Source organism: Dasypus novemcinctus, chromosome 24, assembly GCF_030445035.2.
Source record: "Dasypus novemcinctus isolate mDasNov1 chromosome 24, mDasNov1.1.hap2, whole genome shotgun sequence".
NCBI classification, from domain to species: Eukaryota; Metazoa; Chordata; class Mammalia; order Cingulata; family Dasypodidae; genus Dasypus; species Dasypus novemcinctus.
The window spans coordinates 23382878-23402434 of NC_080696.1; positions in this window are offsets into that span (position 1 = coordinate 23382878).

Here is a 19557-nt window from a genome sequence, read left to right on the forward strand (position 1 = left end):
ATAGATGTTGAAACAAATCTCCTTAATAAATTCAATGAGATGGCTAAAGAGATTAAGGATATTAAGAAGACATTGGATGAACACAAAGAATTTGAAAGCAAACATAGAAAAATAACAGATCTTACGGGAATGAAAGGTGCAATCAATGAAATTTTAAAAACTTTGGAATCATATAATAGCAGATTTGAGGAAGCAGAAGAAAGGATTGTTGAGTTTGAAGAAATGGCCTCTGAAAGTGAACATACAAAAGAAGTGATGAAGAAAAGAATGGAAAAAAAATGAACAAGCTCTCAGGGAACTAAATGACAGCAAAAGGCATGTAAACATATGTGCCCTTGGTGTCCCAGAAGAAGAGAAGGAAAAGGGGCAGAAGAAATATTTAAAGAAATAATGGTAGAAAATTCCCCAGCCCTATTGAAAGATGTAGATATCCCTGTCCAAGAAGCACAATGTACTCCCATGTGAAAAAATCCAAATAGACAAACTCCAAGACACATACTCATCAGAATGTCAAAGGCCAAAGACAAAGAGAGAATTCTGAGAGCAGCAAGAGAAAAGTAATGCATAACATATAAGAGATATCCAATAAGATTAAGTGCTGATTTCTCACCAGAAACCATGGAGGCAAGAAGACAGTGGTCTGATATATTTAAGATACTACAAGAGAAAAATTTCCAGTCAAGAATCTTATATCCAGCAAGACTGTCTTTCAAAAATGGGGGCGAAATTAGAATATTCACAGATAAACAGAAACTGCGAATTCTAAGCAAGAGACCAGAATTTCAGGTAATACTAAAAGGTGTGCTAAAGCCTGAAAAGAATAGACAGGAGAGAAAGAGAGACCTGGAAGAGAGTCTAGAAATGAAGATTATATCAGTAAAAGTAACTAAAATGCCAAAAGAGTGGTGAAAATAAAATATGACAGATACAACTCAAATAGGAATAAACTTAACCAATGATGTAAAGCACTTGTATTCAGAAAACTGCAACTCAATGTTAAAACAAATCAAAAAAGTCCTAAATAACTGGAAGAACATTCCATGCTCATGGATTAGAAGACTACATATCATTAAGATGTCAATTCTACTCAAATTGATATACAGATTTAATGCAATCCCGATAAAAATTCCACCAGCATTAAAGAAAAAATTGAAAACATGATCATTAAATTTATTATGAAAGGGAAAGTAACCTGAATAACCAGAAATACCATAAAAAGAAAAAGTGAACCCTCATCTCCAGACTTTAAATCATAATGGCTACCTATAGTGATAAAAAGCAACATGGTACTGGCCTAAAGACAGACACAATACACCAATGGAACCAATTTTACGGCTCAGAAACAGACCCTCACAGGTATGGTCAAGTGATTTTTGACTAGCCTGTCAAACTCACATAGCTCGGGCAGAACAATCCATTTAACAAATAGTGCTGAAAGAATTGGACATCCATAGCTGAAAGAAGGAAAGAGGACCCCTATTTCACACCGTTTACAAATTTAACTAACAATGGATCAAAAAACTAAAAATAAAAGCAAGAACCATAAAACTTCTAGAAGAAATTATTGGAAAATATCTTCAGGACCTGGTGGTAGGTGGTGGATTCTTAAAGGAGATAAGAGAAGGACTGAGTGGACTACTGATGTTTAATGTATGTAGAAGTTTTAATTAGCTTTACTGTAAAAGTGTGAAAAGGTATAGAGTGGATGTAACCCCCAGCTAGTTTATAAATGGGGGTGTGACTGAAAATGGTAGTCTAGTTATGTAAATGCCAATTGACAGCATGGTTGCGAATAATCTAAGAACTGAAGAGTACAGAAAACCAAGAGGTGGGTGAGAATTGTGATTGATAATACAGATGCAAGACTGTCCTTTGTGAGTTAGAACAAATGTATATCACTACTGCAGGGTGTTGGGAATGTGGAGAAGCATGGGAAAATACAGCTGGAGTGACCTATGAACTGTGGTTAGTAGTAATAATATAATATCTTGCATCTATGCAAAAGATATACTGTGTTGATACTGAGGCAGTATGGAAAAAGTGAGTCAAATATACGCAATGAACATGGAAATAATCAGATGATATTATTTTATCTCTAGCAAATGATACACCACATTGTGGTGTGTTGATGGAGGGGTGTTGTTTGGGAATTCTGCACATGTGCATGATTGTTTTATAAGTTTACAACTTCTGTCATAAAAAATATATTTAAAAATTAACAATAGGGTGGGTTGGGGGAAAAACACACCAAATGTAAGATAAGAACTATGATTAGTAGTAAGATTTTGACAGTGTTCTTTCATAGTTTATAACAAACGTCTCATGACAATGCAAGGTGTTGGTGGAGGGTTGATCTATGGGACCCCTGTATGATGTTTTGCATGTTTGCTTTGTAAATTCACAACTTTTACTATACATTTGTTTATGTATGTTCATATGTAAATGATATAAAAATATTTGGATTGGTTAGGGGAAAAATACTTTGTTTAGTAGTAATATTTTGACAATGCTCTTTAATTATTAGTTAAAAAGGTTTAAAAACAATGCAAATTATTGGTGGTAGGGTGAGATGTTATATATGTTTGATGTTATATGTTTGTTTTGTAAGTTCACAACTATTATACATTAGTTTATGTATGTTTATGTATGAGTGATATATTTCAATTTTAAAAAGTTAAAAAAATTAAAATTAAAAAAAAAGTAAAGGGAAGGAAAAAGGTATTGCATGCAAATAGTGACCAGAAAAGGGCTGGAGTAGACCAGATAAATACAAAATAACAACATTATAGCATATGAACAATAATTACTCAGTGCAATTGGCAAATTGTTCCTGTGATCAGTACTCTGTAATTTTTTTCATGCACTTGCTTTTAACTGAGGAGGCCTGGAGAAGAGATATATTTTTAGATACTTCATTTTTCTTTAACCCTTTCTTATTCATACTCTTTAATTAAAATAATCTATCTCGGTCAATAATGATTTAGCATGACTACTGTTGAATAAGATTTTGAGTTTTTCTACATCATAAAATTATGAGTTGCCAAATTGTTATCTGCTATAATTCATTCCAATAAGATGTGAAGAATTCCCAAATAAGAAGTTGATTATCTAGAAAGAATTCTGGTCTAAATGGTAAATTAAATAACTAAACCAATAATTTATTTCATTCTTAGAGATTATTATGTCTAAAAGTTAGAACTATAATATAAAAATTAAAATTATGTTATAATTAATTTTCTATTATACTCAAATTATTATTTACATTTACAAATGTTTGTTGCTATGCTATCTTTTATAATTGGTTATATTAAATCTAACCTGGCCTTGCACTCTTCTTTAGAATGTTTAATTTCTTTCAATCTATTTTTCTATTTATTTTACAATTTTACAATAAAAGACTTTTTAACAGCTAAAAAAAAAGCCATTGATTATACATTGTGGATAGATCATATATTATGTGAGTATATCTCAATAAAACTACTTAATAAACAAATAATTGTTCAAGAAGAGCGAGAAATATTAGCTATGTACAGCAGAGGACACAGAGAGATTGAGAGGGGAGGAATTTTCTTGTTTGTTTATCTGTTTTTTGTTTATTATTATTATTATTGAAATAATCAAGATACTTTAATAATGATTAAAGTGATGAACATACAACTATGTGATTGTACCATGTACCATTGATTGTACACTTTGGATAAATTGTATGCTTTATGTATCAATAAAATTGTTTTTTTTTAAATTGATGAAGGATCTAAATATAAGAGTTAATACCATAAAACTCTTAGAAAAAAAACACAGGGCAAAATCTTCATGATTTTGGAATTGGCAATGATTTCTTATATATGACACCAAAAACACAAGTCAAAAAGAAGACATAGATAAATTGGACTTTATCAAAATACAAAACTATTATATATCAAAGGGTATTACCAATACAGTGAAAGATAAACAACAGATTGGAAGAAAATAGTTGGAAATCATATATCTGATAAGGGTTTAATATCCAAAATATATAAAAATTTATATAACATCACACGCACATAAACAGCCTAATTAAGAATGGGAAATTCATGTGAATAGTCATTTCTCCAAAAGAAGATATACAAATGGCCAGTGAGCACTTGGAAAGATGGTCAGCACTGGTCTTCAGGAAAATGCAAATCAAAATCACAATGTGATATCACTTCACACCCACTAAGATGGCTATTTTTTTTTTTTTGGATGGAAAATAAGTGTAGACAAGGATGTGGAGAAATTGGAACTTGTATTTGTCTGTGGGAATGTAAAATGTTGCAGTCTTTGTGAAAAAGTTTGGTGGTTCCTCAGAAAGTTAAACATATAATTACAATGTGACCTGAAAATTCCACTTCCAGGTATATACCCAGAGGAATTAAAGTCAGGGATTCACTCAGATACTTATACACCAATGTTCTTAACAGCATTATTCACAATAACCGAAAGGTGGAAGTAACCCAAGTGTCCATCAACAGATGAATATATAAATAAAATATGGTATATCCACACAATGGAATACAATTCAGCATAAAAAGGAATGAAGTTCTGATATATGCTACAACATTGATGAACCTTGAAAGCATCATATCGAATGGAAGAAGCCAGGTGTAAGAAGATAAGTATTAAAAAAAATCAAAAAATTAAAAATTTTTAAAAAGATAAGTATTATATGATTTCAATTACATAAAATATCTAAAATGAGAGTACTAATGGAGACAAAAGGTACATTAGCATCTGCCATGGGCTAGGGAGAGGGAATCATGGGGAGTCATTTCTTAAGGGGTGCAGAGTTTCCATTTGGGGTCATAAAAAAGTTTTGGTAATAGATGACGGTTGTGGTAGCACAAAACTCTTAATGTAATTAATGCCACTGAATTGTATGTTTCAAAATTATTAAAATGGGAAATTGTGATTACATATATACGTTATAGCAATGAAAAAGAGAGAGAATATCTATGAGAGATATTCTGCTTAGTGCAGAGACTGAGAATAGTCCCAGAAAGTACGAGGTGGGTTTGAAATATCAAAGAACCCACTACTGTCCCATTCCCGATTAACCACAAAGGCCTTTTCATTCACATTACATAAACAACAAATATTTCCATACAGAGAACCCCATGCGAGGCTCTGCTCCAAGTTTCTCACAGTATGGACTCATTTACTCTCTACGAGGTAGCATCTGGAGCCCAAGGAGGGTCAGTGACTGCCCAGGCTGTATAGCAGTAAGCAGTGTGGTGCGCATGGGGCTGCAGCCCAGCCCCCACCCCTGCACTCCTCAATGGGCCTCGGCCCTGCACTGGCATAAAGGAACTCTGCATGGGAATCTTCACAGGAGTCTGTGGCAGTTTGGTATTGCTTATGAATTCCAAAAATAGTTGTTGGATAGTGTTTGTAAACTGATCTGTTCCTCCAGGTATTTTAGGTAGTATTAGAGATTTCACTTTTACTTTGTTAAATTAAGATTAGGGCTTTTATTTGACCATGTCATTAGGGTGACTTGGTTTGAGTCCCTGCCTATAGCTAACCTACAGCTATGTGCTCTATAAATGGATGCTCAATCACAGAGAGGGAAGTAAAACACATAGAGAAGGAGAACACGGGGAGTTGAATTTTGATGCCAGAGCTCAGGACCAGAACTGAGCTGTTCACCTGATAGTTTACAGCTGGCTTTGTCGATAGAACAAAGTAATGAGCCCAAAAAGAAATGAGCTCTGGGAAGAAAGGTAAGTCTTATACCAACTACAGTTGAGATGGGAGGAAACTGGATCCACAGAGCCTTATCAGGGAAGAAGGAAAGTTGAACGCTCTCAGACATCACCCGCTATCTTCTTTCAATATGTGGCAACAGACTTTGGGCAAGGAAGTAACTTTGAATTGGACTCTTTATGGACTTGTGACTGTAAGCTTCTACCTCAAATATATACCCTTTATAAATGCTAACAGATTTCTGGTATTTTGCATCAGCACCCCTTTGGCTGCCTAATAAGACTTACCTCTAAAGCTGAAGCGGAAACTATCACTGGCATTTGTGTCTGAGGCAACTGGATGATTCTTGTATGACTCTTGCTTTCTGCTAACAGGCTGTCCATATGACTGTGAGGCCTGATGGGTCTGAGGAATGAGATGGACAAGAATAGGAAAGGACACAAAAATCCTTTACTTGTCAAGCAAAAAAGCAGTGCTGGTATTGCTTCTTTAGACCTCTTATCCCCCCTCCTTGGAGGTCTGGCCTCCTATTCTGTCACATGGGAACATTTGAGGTGACTAGATGTATCCTGATTCTTTTTCCCTTTAAATTTTCAAGAGAAAGTGGATCTACGTGAGCTGACATGCATGGCTGGCACATACCACTTACTTCCTTGAGCAAAAAAAGCGGACAAGGCACACTGGTGTTTTACAGGTAACCACACTGTATGCTCCTATGAGCATCCTGCTTGCTTCTGAATTTGTTTGCCTTTCTCTTTTTTTTTTTTATTGACTTTGTAATAATATTACATTAAAAATATATATGTGAGGTCCCATTCAACCCCACCCCCCCACCTACCCTCTCCCCCCCCCAACAACACTCGTTCCCATCATCATGACACATCCATTGGATTTGGTAAGTACATCTTTGGGCACCTCTGCACCTCATAGACAATGGTCCACATCATGGCCCATACTCTCCTCCATTCCATCCAGTGGGCCCTGTGAGGATTTACAATGTCCGGTGATTACCTCTGAAGCACCATCCAGGGCAGCTCCATGTCCCAAAGACACCTCCACCTCTCATCTCTTCCTGCCTTTCCCCATAGCCATCGTCCACCATGTCCACTTTTCCCAATCCAATGCCACCTCTTCTATGTGGACATTGGATTGGTTGTGTCCATTGCACCTCTATGTCAAGAGGAGGCTCAGATTCCACATGGATGCTGGATGCAATCCTCCCATTTTCAGTTGTAATCACTCTAGGCTCCATGGTGTGGTGGTTGTCCTTCTTCAACTCCATCTTAGCTGAGTGTGGTAAGTCCAATAGATCAGACTGTAGGTGCTGGAGTCTGTTGAGGCTCAGGACCTGGCTATTACATTGTCAGTCCAGAGATTCAAATCCCCTAAATATATCTTAAACCCCAACATTAACTGCACCTCCAGCACATTAGCATGAAAGTCTTATGAAGGGAGATCCCATCTGAGTCCAGATTCATCACACATAAACACCATTTCCAAAGAGGGGCCATATGCCCTGGTAGTTAACCCCATCGGCCATGACCATAACTTCCATGGGTCTCTTTAGCCCTCAAAGGAACCAATATCTGGGGGTTGTATCTGCTTTATCTGTCTCTCTGACTCTGCTCAGTGTGCATGAGGGCAATCCTTCTGCCAGCCTCCAGACTCTTTTCTCTTGACAAGGAGGGGAAAGTTAGGTAGTTTGCAAGAAATGGAAATGTTTCTGTTGACGATTGGTTTTCCCTTGTCTTCAGTGCGCTATGAAATGTAGTTTTCTACCGTTTAGGGACTATTTGGCCCCTAAACAGGGTTTCTTGACTAAAGTATGTTATTTTCTACAGATAATCCAATTTTTGCTACCAAATATATTTGCATAGGAGAAAAAAAGTTATAATATATGTATGTTCTAGGAAATAAGTGAGTTTGCAGCAGAAACATCCCACAATATTCAAATGGTGCTATGTGCAGTTGTCTAATGGTTTTTACTCATTCCATGAATGAGCAGCTCAAATGTTGCATGGAATGAGACAATGAAGGCCACAAGAGACTCAGAACAATGCCCTCCAGTGTCCACCATAACATATGCCCACGGCCATACAAACCTGCATGAACATGCACGAATATGCAAATACGTGCACATGGTGCCCACAAAGAGGAACACAAATGCACACATATATGCACAGTTCTTGCCCCCAGGAGCTACCAGTCCAGTAAGTATAAGAGTGAAAATGAATAACAATATTCTAAGGCAGAAAGTGGCACAGGTTGAAGAAGCCATTAAGAAGGAGAACTCCCATCATAGAAGAAGGACAAGACCCCTGTTTCTGTGTTAAGATTTTCAAGATGGATTCTGGAAAGTGGCCATATTGGAAGCTGGCCTTGCCAGTGGGAGGACTTTGGACATAGAGAAGGCCTTGCAGCAGGGACTGAGGCAGAATGAAAGGAACTGTGGAGAAACATACCTGGCCAAAGTGCAGATACAGCCATGGAAATATGAGTGTTGCCCTAAACAAGTGAGTTGTGACACTGACTCTTAGAATAGGCATGGCACTTTTTGTAAGAGAAGCACACACAGCAAAAAGTATGAGAAACAGTGTAACTAATGATATGTGACTATTTCAGAGCTTCCTGAAGAAACTCCATAGCAGAGCATCCTTTTTTGCTGCTTTGGAAGATTTGCTCACTGCCTAGGTACACAAAACCAGTGCCATTCTCCTTTGTTGAAAGCATACCAAACCATACTCTTGGCTCAGAATGAAGCCCGCCCTCATTAAATCTGCTATGAGGACTTTTGTGATCAGACTCTGCAGTCATCTCACTCAACTTAAACTCTGGGCCTCCCTGCTTCTTCATAAAACTCAAGAGACCAACTTACCACCTAGGAGACTCACCTTTCTCTGGCCCCACTGCACACAACCACCCACTCACAGGTCCATAACTGCTGTTCCTCTTTAGGTCTTGGCTCCCTTCCTTTTCCCCCTCTTCCCTCTCTGCTCCATCTGGCCCCTTCACTCCTCGATTTGAGCAATCATGAGTCTGTGCAGGAATCGCCTGTTTATATGTGCATCTCCCCCTCTGGACTGTGGGTCCCATAACTATCTTGCCACCTGCCCACTCCCCACCCTGATCCGTGCCTGCTTAATGCCTACCCAGTAAAAGACCCTCACAAACATTTGCAGAACCAATTTATAAATGCACAGGCAAGGAGAGAAGGCGTCTGGGGACTCAGGCAGTGCAAAGCAGCATAAATCTACCATGGAAGATACTATGTATCATTGGTTACATCATTTGACTTTGCCAGACTTCCTTGACTATATGTTGGGCAGGTGGGTGGGGGCAAAATTGAAGTAAATTTGAAAGTATACTGACAATGTTGAACTTTACTTGAGCCCTGAGACCCTGGAAAAAACATACGTTAAGAAATTTCCCATTGTGTTATTGCTCAAAATGGTCTGAAAGTTTCCTTAGTTTGAACAAACTTTAGACAATCTTCTCATTGTCCGTAGGCCCCTGACCTCACCCACCTTTGCCCTCATAGAATCCAGAGAGAACATGTTCCCCCTGGCTTCCAAAGCAAACTGAGGAATTATCATCGTGCCATTGTCCCATCTTTTGCTTAGCCTCCTAAGGTATTTTCCCATCAGTTCACTCCAGTCCTTATGAAACCCCTTGCCTTTTACTTCAATGAAGTTGAGTTCAGATTTCTCCTCACTATTGCAATAGTCCCTTTCCCTCCTTGTAGTAACCCTTTTGAATAGTCTTTCCCTACAAATTCCAGATTTGAAAATTTAATCATTTTCCTTAGGCAATACCCTTAGCTGGTAAAATCCCTTTGGGTAGTCCTTGGACAAAGAGGAACTTATTCTTTCTTCTACCAGGCAAAGTTTATTTGTCCCAAGCCCCCAAATTCAGTAGATTCCAAATGGTCATGTTTAGCCCACGCATTAGGAGACGACCCTCAGGGGACCCTGGATGCCCTGATATCACGCCAGCAATGTTTAAGAGACCCCCAGAAAGACCAACTGCCAGCACAATAGAAATTCATAGCCATGATTTTTTGTGGCTACTAGTGATCTGCATGAGAGTTGACTAGTGAACATAGCTATTATATTGGATATGAATTCCTTCCAGTTTAGATACTCGGCTCAGAAAGTTTCTTTTTTTCACATGCTTTCTTTTCTTGAAATATGAATGATAATCTGGGAATCACAAAAATGAAATTGCTTACCTATGTGGGTTTTTTTCCCCTTCAGTTCCATATCCTGCAAAATTACAGAAGGGGTTATTTTTGCATTAAAAGTTTTTTGCAGAAAAAGACAAATGCAGCAAAAAATACATATTCTTTTTCTTGTGCCAAAACTGAGTTCGTGGGTCTTTTAGAAAATGCCAGCAATCATGCTCATAATTAATGAGATGATTAAATGCCTAGTTCTGCACCAGCAATGTTTTTAAGAATCCCAACCTCTTAGTTTTTCATTATGTTAGAGCTACACAAGTACATTTAGTTCTTTTTTTACAGCAAGGAAAGCATGGACTTATTTTGTTTTAGCTAAGGGCATTGTTCTGTCCAAGTTAGTATTGAAACAGATGTCTATATTCATTTATTGAGGCTACCATTCTTGAGTATGCACTGAAACTTTTTGTCTCACAGACAATCCCAATAGCAAGGTTTTCTAAAGATACACTTTGATCTTTTTTTCTCTCCAACAGTCTTGGAAACAGTCATATTTTCCATCTTTCAGTTAAAATACGTTTTCTTAAAGATACTTGTTGTTATGGTACTGGCTTCTCTCATAATAATGCCTATGTGTTATGGATAATTAAATGGATCACAGAAATGATGAATTGGATAGAAATTTAAATAGAGACCATATGTCAGAGCAGGAGAGTGGTGAGGTAGGTGTCTGGGGGATATGAAGGTTGGACCACATTGGCAATATTGGAGCTGGGTGCTAGAGGTTCTGGTTTGATCGGGTTGGTTTAGAACCTAATAGATGACATCAAAGCCAAATCTGTGTTTCTGTCAAATGACAGTCTAGGAACAATAAATGAATTATCAAAATTAGGAGATGGATGAATAACCTTTAGATATAGGGAAAGAAATAAGTGGGACAACAGAGACAAAGATCCATGTTATTTGCATGAAACAAACTGAGACACTTGAACATGTTTTCTTTTTGATGATGTGGCTGAATCATATGTAAATGGGTTGCTTGCTGGTCAAGATCCAGAATCCATCCAATTTGGACTGCACAAACAAAACCTTTCTTCATATTTATCTCACATACCCACCAAAATCTGAGTAGACTCTTGGCCCAGTCTCAAAGAAAGATCAATTGGAACCCTAAAGTCTTGAAGTGAAATGTAGATCTTTAATGTAGGAATCCTTGAATGGGTGAATTATACAGCAAATTTTCTCAAAATCTATTTAGATTCCTATCCTGTATCAGAGGGAGTCTGGCTGACATACAGACATACACTCCGGTCCCGCCCAAAATGTAGGGGGCAGGCATATACTTAAGGAGGTGACACTCAGCCAGTATGGGTGGAGGCTGATGGTTGTGCAAATCCTCTTTATCCCCTGGAAGGACAATTCTGAAAAACCCTCTTTTCATTCATCAGATGGTCCAGGGCACCAAGAACTGGTTGTTGACCTAAGTGGTGACCAACTGTAGTATACTGAATTATGTACCCCAATTTATGCTTGTTCTTGTTCTTGATTCACATTCCTATGGGAGTGAACTCATTGTAAATAGAGCCTCTCAAAGATGTTATTTTAGTTAATGCGATGCCCAGCTGAATGAGAGTGGGCCTTAATCTAGGTTACAGAGTCTTTTATAAGCAGAAGAAATTCAAAAAGAGAGAGAAAAATCCACAAGGAGGAGAAAAAGCTGGAAGTCGATGGAACCTGGAAGAGAAAGGACAAGATGTGGCCATGCAACAGAAAAGCCAAGGAACCCAGGGGTTGCTGGCCAACCAGAATGTTACTGATCCCAGAAGGGAGCAAGGCCTCAAATTGTCAGCCAATAAATTCCTACTGTATCAGCTAACACCATTTCATGGTGTTTGCGACAGCAGCCTAGCAAAACCAAGATACCAACTCAGGAATCCCTCCTCCTTCCCCATTCATCCACCCAGTCCCTTGCTCCTTTTTTCCTGGGATTATTTCCCATGCAAATTTCCATTCTGATTTCCGAAAGGGACACCCAGGTCCAGACACTTCTTTTTGGATATTATAATAACTCTGCTTGACTGAGATGCTACCAAATTTATCCAACGGAGGCTTGTGGAACTGTGAGCTCAACTGAGGAACTCTTGCAAAAGCTAAAGAGTATTTCAGAAGATGGACATAAGGATACCCAGAGAATGTGTAGCAAAATATGTCATCTTGGCTTCAATCAGATCTTGACAAAAGAAAAGAGAGAAATTTGATGGTTTTTCTCACCAGCACATCTGAGATGCACGCCCACTATTTTGTGACTCAATCCTGGTCTGGCACTCCATGATAAATGTGTCTGTGCCCATTTGATAAATGGAGAACATGTTATTTCAATATGTTGAGGGATTTGCTGAATATCAACTATAAAAAACAGATGAGCTGAGATTGGGACCTTGCCCTGCCTGACTCTGCAGCCTGTATTCTTTCCACTACACCCCAACATGCTTCCCAACATCCAAAAGATACTCATATGTCAGGCTTTAGAAATAAGGGTCTGGGTCTGTGACTGGAGAAAATAGCCCATGTTTTTATGCTCTTATAAATGGGGTGGAGAAATTAAGGCTGTACCAGGAATTGGAGTAATAATGAAGAAATTTATAGATGTGAATCATTAGTGGCGAAGTGCACAGAAGCTGGGGAGCAGGCAGATGGAAGTGGCCAATGTGTTCTGAGTGGAGCCCCAACAGTGCCTGCTCTGCTCAGCCTCCATCCCTCTTGAAACAACATACTCTTTAGATGAAAGTGATAATACTAATCACCACTCTTCCTTCTGTAGGTCTTTCAGCATCAGTATCAGCATCAGCATCAGTTTCATGCCAAAAATCTAGAATTTGTTGTATTCCTCAAGTTCTTTGGAAAATGTACTCAGAAACCCCTCTATTGCCAACTCCCTTTAACAATAATAACCAGTTAAACCTGCTCAGAAAAACATGCTAAATGGTTTGATCACATCCCTGCCTCATACAAGATCAGGCATCATATATTTTAATTATATATTACATAAAAGGAAACCAAGGCTCCAAAAGGTAATGACCAAGAGTGATAGAAGGTGGCAGATGCTTCCTTCCAACCCAGGTTTGTCTGGCTTGAAAGTCCCTGCTTTTATCCTTGATGATAAGCATTTGGCAGACTCCTGAGAGATACCCTCCATTACCTTCATCTTTTGCGAAGTTGAAGACAGACCTGGGTCTGAATCCCACTCCACCAATCACTGGTCAGGTGATGACATGCTGCCTTCTCCAACACTCAGTGTCTTTGTCTCCTAGGATCATTCCTACTGAATGCACAAAGCTGATTCAAGATTTCTCAGTGGTAGATTGCACTAACAACCCCAAATCCTTCCAATTCCTGATCGCATGCCCATTTCCAGTGTGACTTTATGACTCACCTAAAGGTGGAGACTATTTCTCCATCTCCTTTATCTGGACTGTGTCACATGACCTGAATTTCATTCATCAGATCGTCCAGGAGACTGAGAAGTGGTCATTGCTTTGAGTGGTGAGTAAGTGTGGTGGATTGAATTGTGTTCACCAATTTAGATATGTCAATGAGACATTAGCTAACATGGTATAAAATTGAAAATTCCTTGTGCATTGTAGATTGCCCTCTCTTGGTGCTTTTGGGAACCCTGCAACCACCACTTCCTCAAGAACCCTGGATGAGGACAGATATGTTGCCTACTTGGCCCATAGGTGCAACCCAGAGCCAACCAAACCCCAGAAATGGGAAAAAGACCTATGACCACCAGTTGAACGGAGGCACCAATATGAGGTCAATCAGAAGCAATCCATCCCAGCTGGGCTCAGCCCACTGTGCCAACCCTCAGAAATAAGAGCAAATAAATGGTTATCTTTTAAGCCACTGAGTTTTGGGATAGTTTATCATGCAGCAATAAAGAACTGATGAGCTGGCACTGTAGTGGTTATTTAATATGTAATAAATTTTTCTCTTCCTTAATTCTTTCCAAAGAGATATAATGGTTGCATAGTGCAGAGGCAAGACTTCTGCTCTAGAAATAAGAAGGCCCAGACCTGGGCTTGACTTTGCTTCTTCGCTCATCCCCTCTGGAACTGTTTCTTCACCTATAAAATCAAAGGGTTGAACAAGGTGATTGCCAAGCTCTCCTCTGACACTAATGTTTTGACATTCTATTTCATCTTTTTTTCTGCAATGAACTCTCAATCAACATGGTCTCTGAATTTTTTCTAGTTTTTGAATCTTTCTCCCTTTATATTTCTTTATGTATGTTTTTATTGGAAAAGTTGTATGTTTACCGAAAAACTGCAGAGAATAGATTTTCCATATAACCCCTCCCCACATGCAAAGTTTTCCTATTATTAACATTTTGCAATAGTGTGGTAACTTTGTTACAACTGATGAAACAATTATTATAATAATACTATTAATTATGGCCTATGGTTTACATTATATGTGTTGTAGTCTTATGGTTATTTTTTTTTAAATTTTATTCTAATAACATATATTCACAACCTAAAATTTCCCCTTTCAATCACATTCAAATATATAATTCAGTGGAGATCCTTATATTCACAATATTATGCTAGCATCACCACCACCCATTACCAAAATTCTTCCATTGCTACAAACAGAAACTCTTTAACAATTAAGCATTAACTCTCCTTTCCCTAGCCCTTCCCCAGACCCTGGTAACATGTATTCTAGTTTCTGACTTTATAATTTACTTATTCTAATAGTTTTGTACCAGTGAAATCATATAATACTTGTTCTTTGGTATCTGGCTTATTTCAGTCAACATGTCTTCAGCGCGTTCCTGGGTGCCCATATGACTTAAAACAGGTAACCTTTGACCCCAGGCCACTTTGACTTACTTGTTTCTTACACTGCTTTAGCTGAAGCTACTTTGGCCTACAGGGCAAGTTTTGGGACTACAAGCCAGAGATGAGTTTTCTGGTTCAGTGTTCCAGGCTATACCCTAATAGATTGGCACCAACACACAGGTACCCCAGTATGTGCAGAGAGGCTACTCTCTTGGTCCAGAACAGTGCCAGGGACCCACAAGGGACCACAGGCTGACTCCATACTGTGCCAGGGAAAAAGTGGGGGAGAGGCCAGCAGAGCTGTCATGAGCGTGCCCTAATGTTTTTAAAGTTGCGTTTTCTTGATTCAGCACTCAGCCAGCTACTGAAACTCTACTGTTTTCTGGAGTTTTGAGGAAAACGGATTTGTCAGTTTTTGCTAGTCGTTCAGATTTTTGTGGGGAATGACACTCTGGAGCATCTTACACTGCTATCTTGGTGGACCAGCTTCATATTCTCCCTTTGTTTATTTGTTTGTTTTGTGCTCCCTGTTGGCTTTCTGTTTGTCTTCTTTTTTAGGAGGCACCAGGAACCAAACCCAGGACCTCCCATGTAGGATGGAGGCACCAATAACTTGAGTCACCACCACTCCCTGCTTGTTGTGTCTCTCATTGCGTTTATTTTCTGTGTCTTTTCATTGTATCATCTCACTGCCTTATCTTGCTGCATCACCTTGTGGCATTAGCTTCCCATGCCAGCCCATCATGTGAGCTCACTGTCTTTCTCGTCATCTTTAGAAGGCACGGGGAAATGAATTCAGGACCTCCCATGTAGTAGGCAGGCACTCAATTGCACGAACAACATCTGCTTCCCTCTCCCTTTCTTCTTAGAACCTCACCTATTATGTCTATATTGAACATCTGAATTGTCCTTTTTCTACCCTTTTAAGTCAGTGAGATTCTACTTTAACAAGATACTGCAGCTCTTCAATTTGGGGATGTAATCAACTTAAGACAATTTAATAATAGATTTAAGAGGAAGTTAGGGAAAAATCTGGATTAATTAAATAGTTAAACAATTTTTTAAACTTACAGACTCTCTGTACCCACCAAGAAAAATCTCCCATCTCCTGCTAACCTCTAATTAACTGTCTCTACAAATTTCCTATTTCTAGATATCTCATATAAGTGATATTATACAATATGTGTCCTCTGTGCCTTGCATATTTTATGCAATATAATATTTTCATGGTCCATTTATGTCGCAACATGTTTCAAAACTTCATTCCTTTTTACAGCTGAAAAATGTTATATTGGGCATATGCATTGTATTTTGTATATTTATTCGTTAATGGACAAGTGGGTTGTTTCCACCTTTTAGCTAATACGAATAATGCTGCTATGACCACTGGTGTATAAGTATCTCTTTGAGTCCCTATTTTCACTTCCCTTGAGTATGTATGTAGAGGTGAAATTATTGGGTCATACAGTAATTCTATGTTTAACTTTTTGAGGAATTACCATATTGCTTTCCACAGTGACTGCACCATTTTACATTCCCACCAGAAATCCCAAAGAGCTCCAATTTTTCCACAACCTCTCCAATACTTGTATTTTTTTTTAAATAACTTTATTTCAAACTCAAAAAAATAAAATAACAGAAAAAGGCAGCTCAACAAGTTATGGAAGCATTACTTTACATCAATAAGCATTTTTTCATATGCTTCTTAGCCATTTGTAGAACACATCTGGAAAATGTCTGCTCAAGTCCTTTGCCCATTTTTTCAGTTGGACTGTTTCTCTTTTTGTTGTTGAGTTGTAAGAGTTCTTTATGTAACTGGATATCAAGACCTTATCAAACTCATGGTTTGCAACTATTTTACCCATACTGTAGGTTGTCTTTTTATTTTGTAGATAATGTCCTCCAATGCACAAAAGTTTTAATTTTGATCAAGTGAAATTTATCTAATTTGTTGTTATTGTTGTTGCTTGTGCTTTAGAATTCCATTACCAAATACCAGGTGATGAAGATTTGCTCCTAAGCTGTCTTCTAAGAGTTGTATGATTTTAACTCTTAAATTTAGGTACTTGATCCAATTAGAGATAAGTTTTGAATAGGGTATGAGATAAGGGTCCAATTTAATTCTTGTCCATGTGAATATCCAGTTTTTCCAACACCATTTTTTAGAAACCATTCTTTACCCTTTCAATGTACTTGGAACCGTTGCCCAAAATCAGTTAGCCATAGATGTGTGGGTCTATTCCTAGACTTTTATTCCATTGGTCTATTTTTCTATTCTTAAGTAACCACCCTGTTTTTATTATTGTAACTTTGCAATAAGTCTTAAAATCAAGAAGTATGAGAGCTCCAACAAAGAAGTGTGCTTCCTTCTCAAGATTGTTCTAGATATTTGAGGCCCCTTTCAGATCTATATGAATTTGAGGATTTTCTTTTCCATTTCTGTCAAAAAGGCTGATAGAGTTTTTACAATGCTTGCATTGAATTTGTAAGTAGTTTTGGATAGTATTGACATCTTAACAATTTAGTAAATCTTCCAATATTAAATCTTGTGAATACTAGGTATCTTGCCATTTATTTAGGTCTTTCTCAATTTATTCTGTGTTTCTTAGTTTACAGAATATGATTTTTCATATCCTTAGTTGAATTTATTCCTAGATATTTTATTCTTTTAGATGCTCTTATAAATGGAATTGTTCTCTTAATTTTTCCCTTTGGATTCTTCATTGCTAATGTATAGAAACACAATTGATTTTTGCATGTTAATCTTATACCCTCTCACTTTGCTGAATTTCTTAGCTTTAGTAGTTTTCTTGAGGATTCCTTGGGATTTTCTAAATATAAGATCATGTCTTCTGTAAATACAGATAATTTTACTTCTTACTTTCCAATTTTGAGAAAGTTTATTTCTTTTTCTTGCCTAATTACTCTAACTAGAACTTCTAGTACAATATTAAATAGCAATGGTGAAAGTGCAAATCCTTGTTCTGTTTCTGATCTTAGAAAGAAAGCTTTAAATTTTTCGCTATTGACTATGATGTTACCTGAGGATATTTAAATAAATGGCCTTTATGTTGAGAAAGTTCCTTTATATTGCTAATTTCCTTAGTATTTTTATAAAAAAGGGATGCTGGCTTTTGTCAAATGACTTTTCTGCATCTACTGAGATAATCATTACATAAATAATCTTATACTATTTTTTCTATAGTTTTATAATCAGCATTTGAGCCTGAGCATTTTATACAATTTATTACTGAATGAACACTTTTGGCCCCTAGCCGCTAGGCATGTCACAGGGCTTTTTGTTACCTGTGCCAAAGTTTAATTCAAAACATATTAAAGAGTATTTTCTGTTTGGAAAATATGTGTTTCCCTTCATCAAACCATCTATGTGGTCATGAAACAACTTCTCTTGAGGGGTGGCCAGGAACCTTGGCACATGGTTTAGGGTTTGAGTTCTTCAAAACACATGAATTGGTCCCACCAATCTATTTTAGCTCTGACTATTCTGTAATCTCTACTAAGAGTTACAACATTGTTGAGAAAGTTTCCCAATTTTTAGCACGTTTGACAATGTCTACCTTGTACCATTGCCTGATATGTGACAGGCCCTCATTTGATTCCTGTAAATCCTTTCTGCTTTCAACACTACACCATAGTATAACATTTATGATAATATGCCCAGCAGCATTCAAGGATCCAAACTGAACCATGTGTGCTGCTATAATTTCAAGCCCACTGGGTGTCCACAAGGAGCTGGACCATTTCCCTGGGCTGTGAGTCTGCTGGAAGTGGGTGATACTACTCTTCACACATGATTCCTGGCCCTGGAAGCTGGCAAGTATCTTGTGAAATGAACTATAAGGCCTCTTCTGATTGCAGAAACACTAAAGTCTGCATGAGGGACTGGAGGATCAAGAAAAGATTGCATACCTCTGGGGATTCGAAGATACATGGGAGAAACACACCACACACATTTTCTTACACTATGTCTTGTCCCACTACATCTTGAACTGTTCCTTTTACTTTCAAACTACCCTCTTTAGCAGACACCTGCTTTTTGACTCCACATCCAATGTGGTTTCCTCAGTAATGATCAATCTCTAAGTATTTGTTGAGTGCATGGGATGTATCCAAGCAAAGAATTGTACGAATGTAAAATGGAGTCGTCTACAGGAGCCCAATAATGTAACTGTGAGAGAAGTTACGTGTTCATTCAACAGTAGGAGAAAAATCAAGTGTTTGAATGTTAAATTGAGTGATGTACATTATGTGAACAAAGCATTAGAAAATTTTGAGAAATGCAACCCCAACAAAAAAAGAGATGTATTCATGCTCAACACATTGCCTAGAAGAACTGGGGTGTAGAGTTCCAATATTTCCTCCTGAAAATTGCAAAGCACATAGAATTTGGAGACATTCCGTAAGAACACAATATAGGGAGTAACCACAAATTCATGTTCTTCTTTTAATTTCTGCAATCTTCATTTTTGGAGGGAGCACCCCACAGGCAGCAAGTGGTCATGTCTTACGCTGCACCCTGCCATATTATGAAAAGCCAAAGGTAAAATCCAAATGGTGCACTAGAAGTAAAGGAAGTCATGGCTGCAACCCAGGCACGTTTTTCTCCTGGTGAAATAAGACTCATCTCTAAAGACTACCCAGAGTCTAGATAAGCAAAGGAGCAGTGACTTAGAGGCATGAGTTGCTGGCTACACCAGCATACTGGATGACTTTGGAAAACTCAACTAAACATTTTAAACTTCAATTTCTTCATCTGATGAATGGAAATAATGATTCTCCACCTGAAATGTGTCT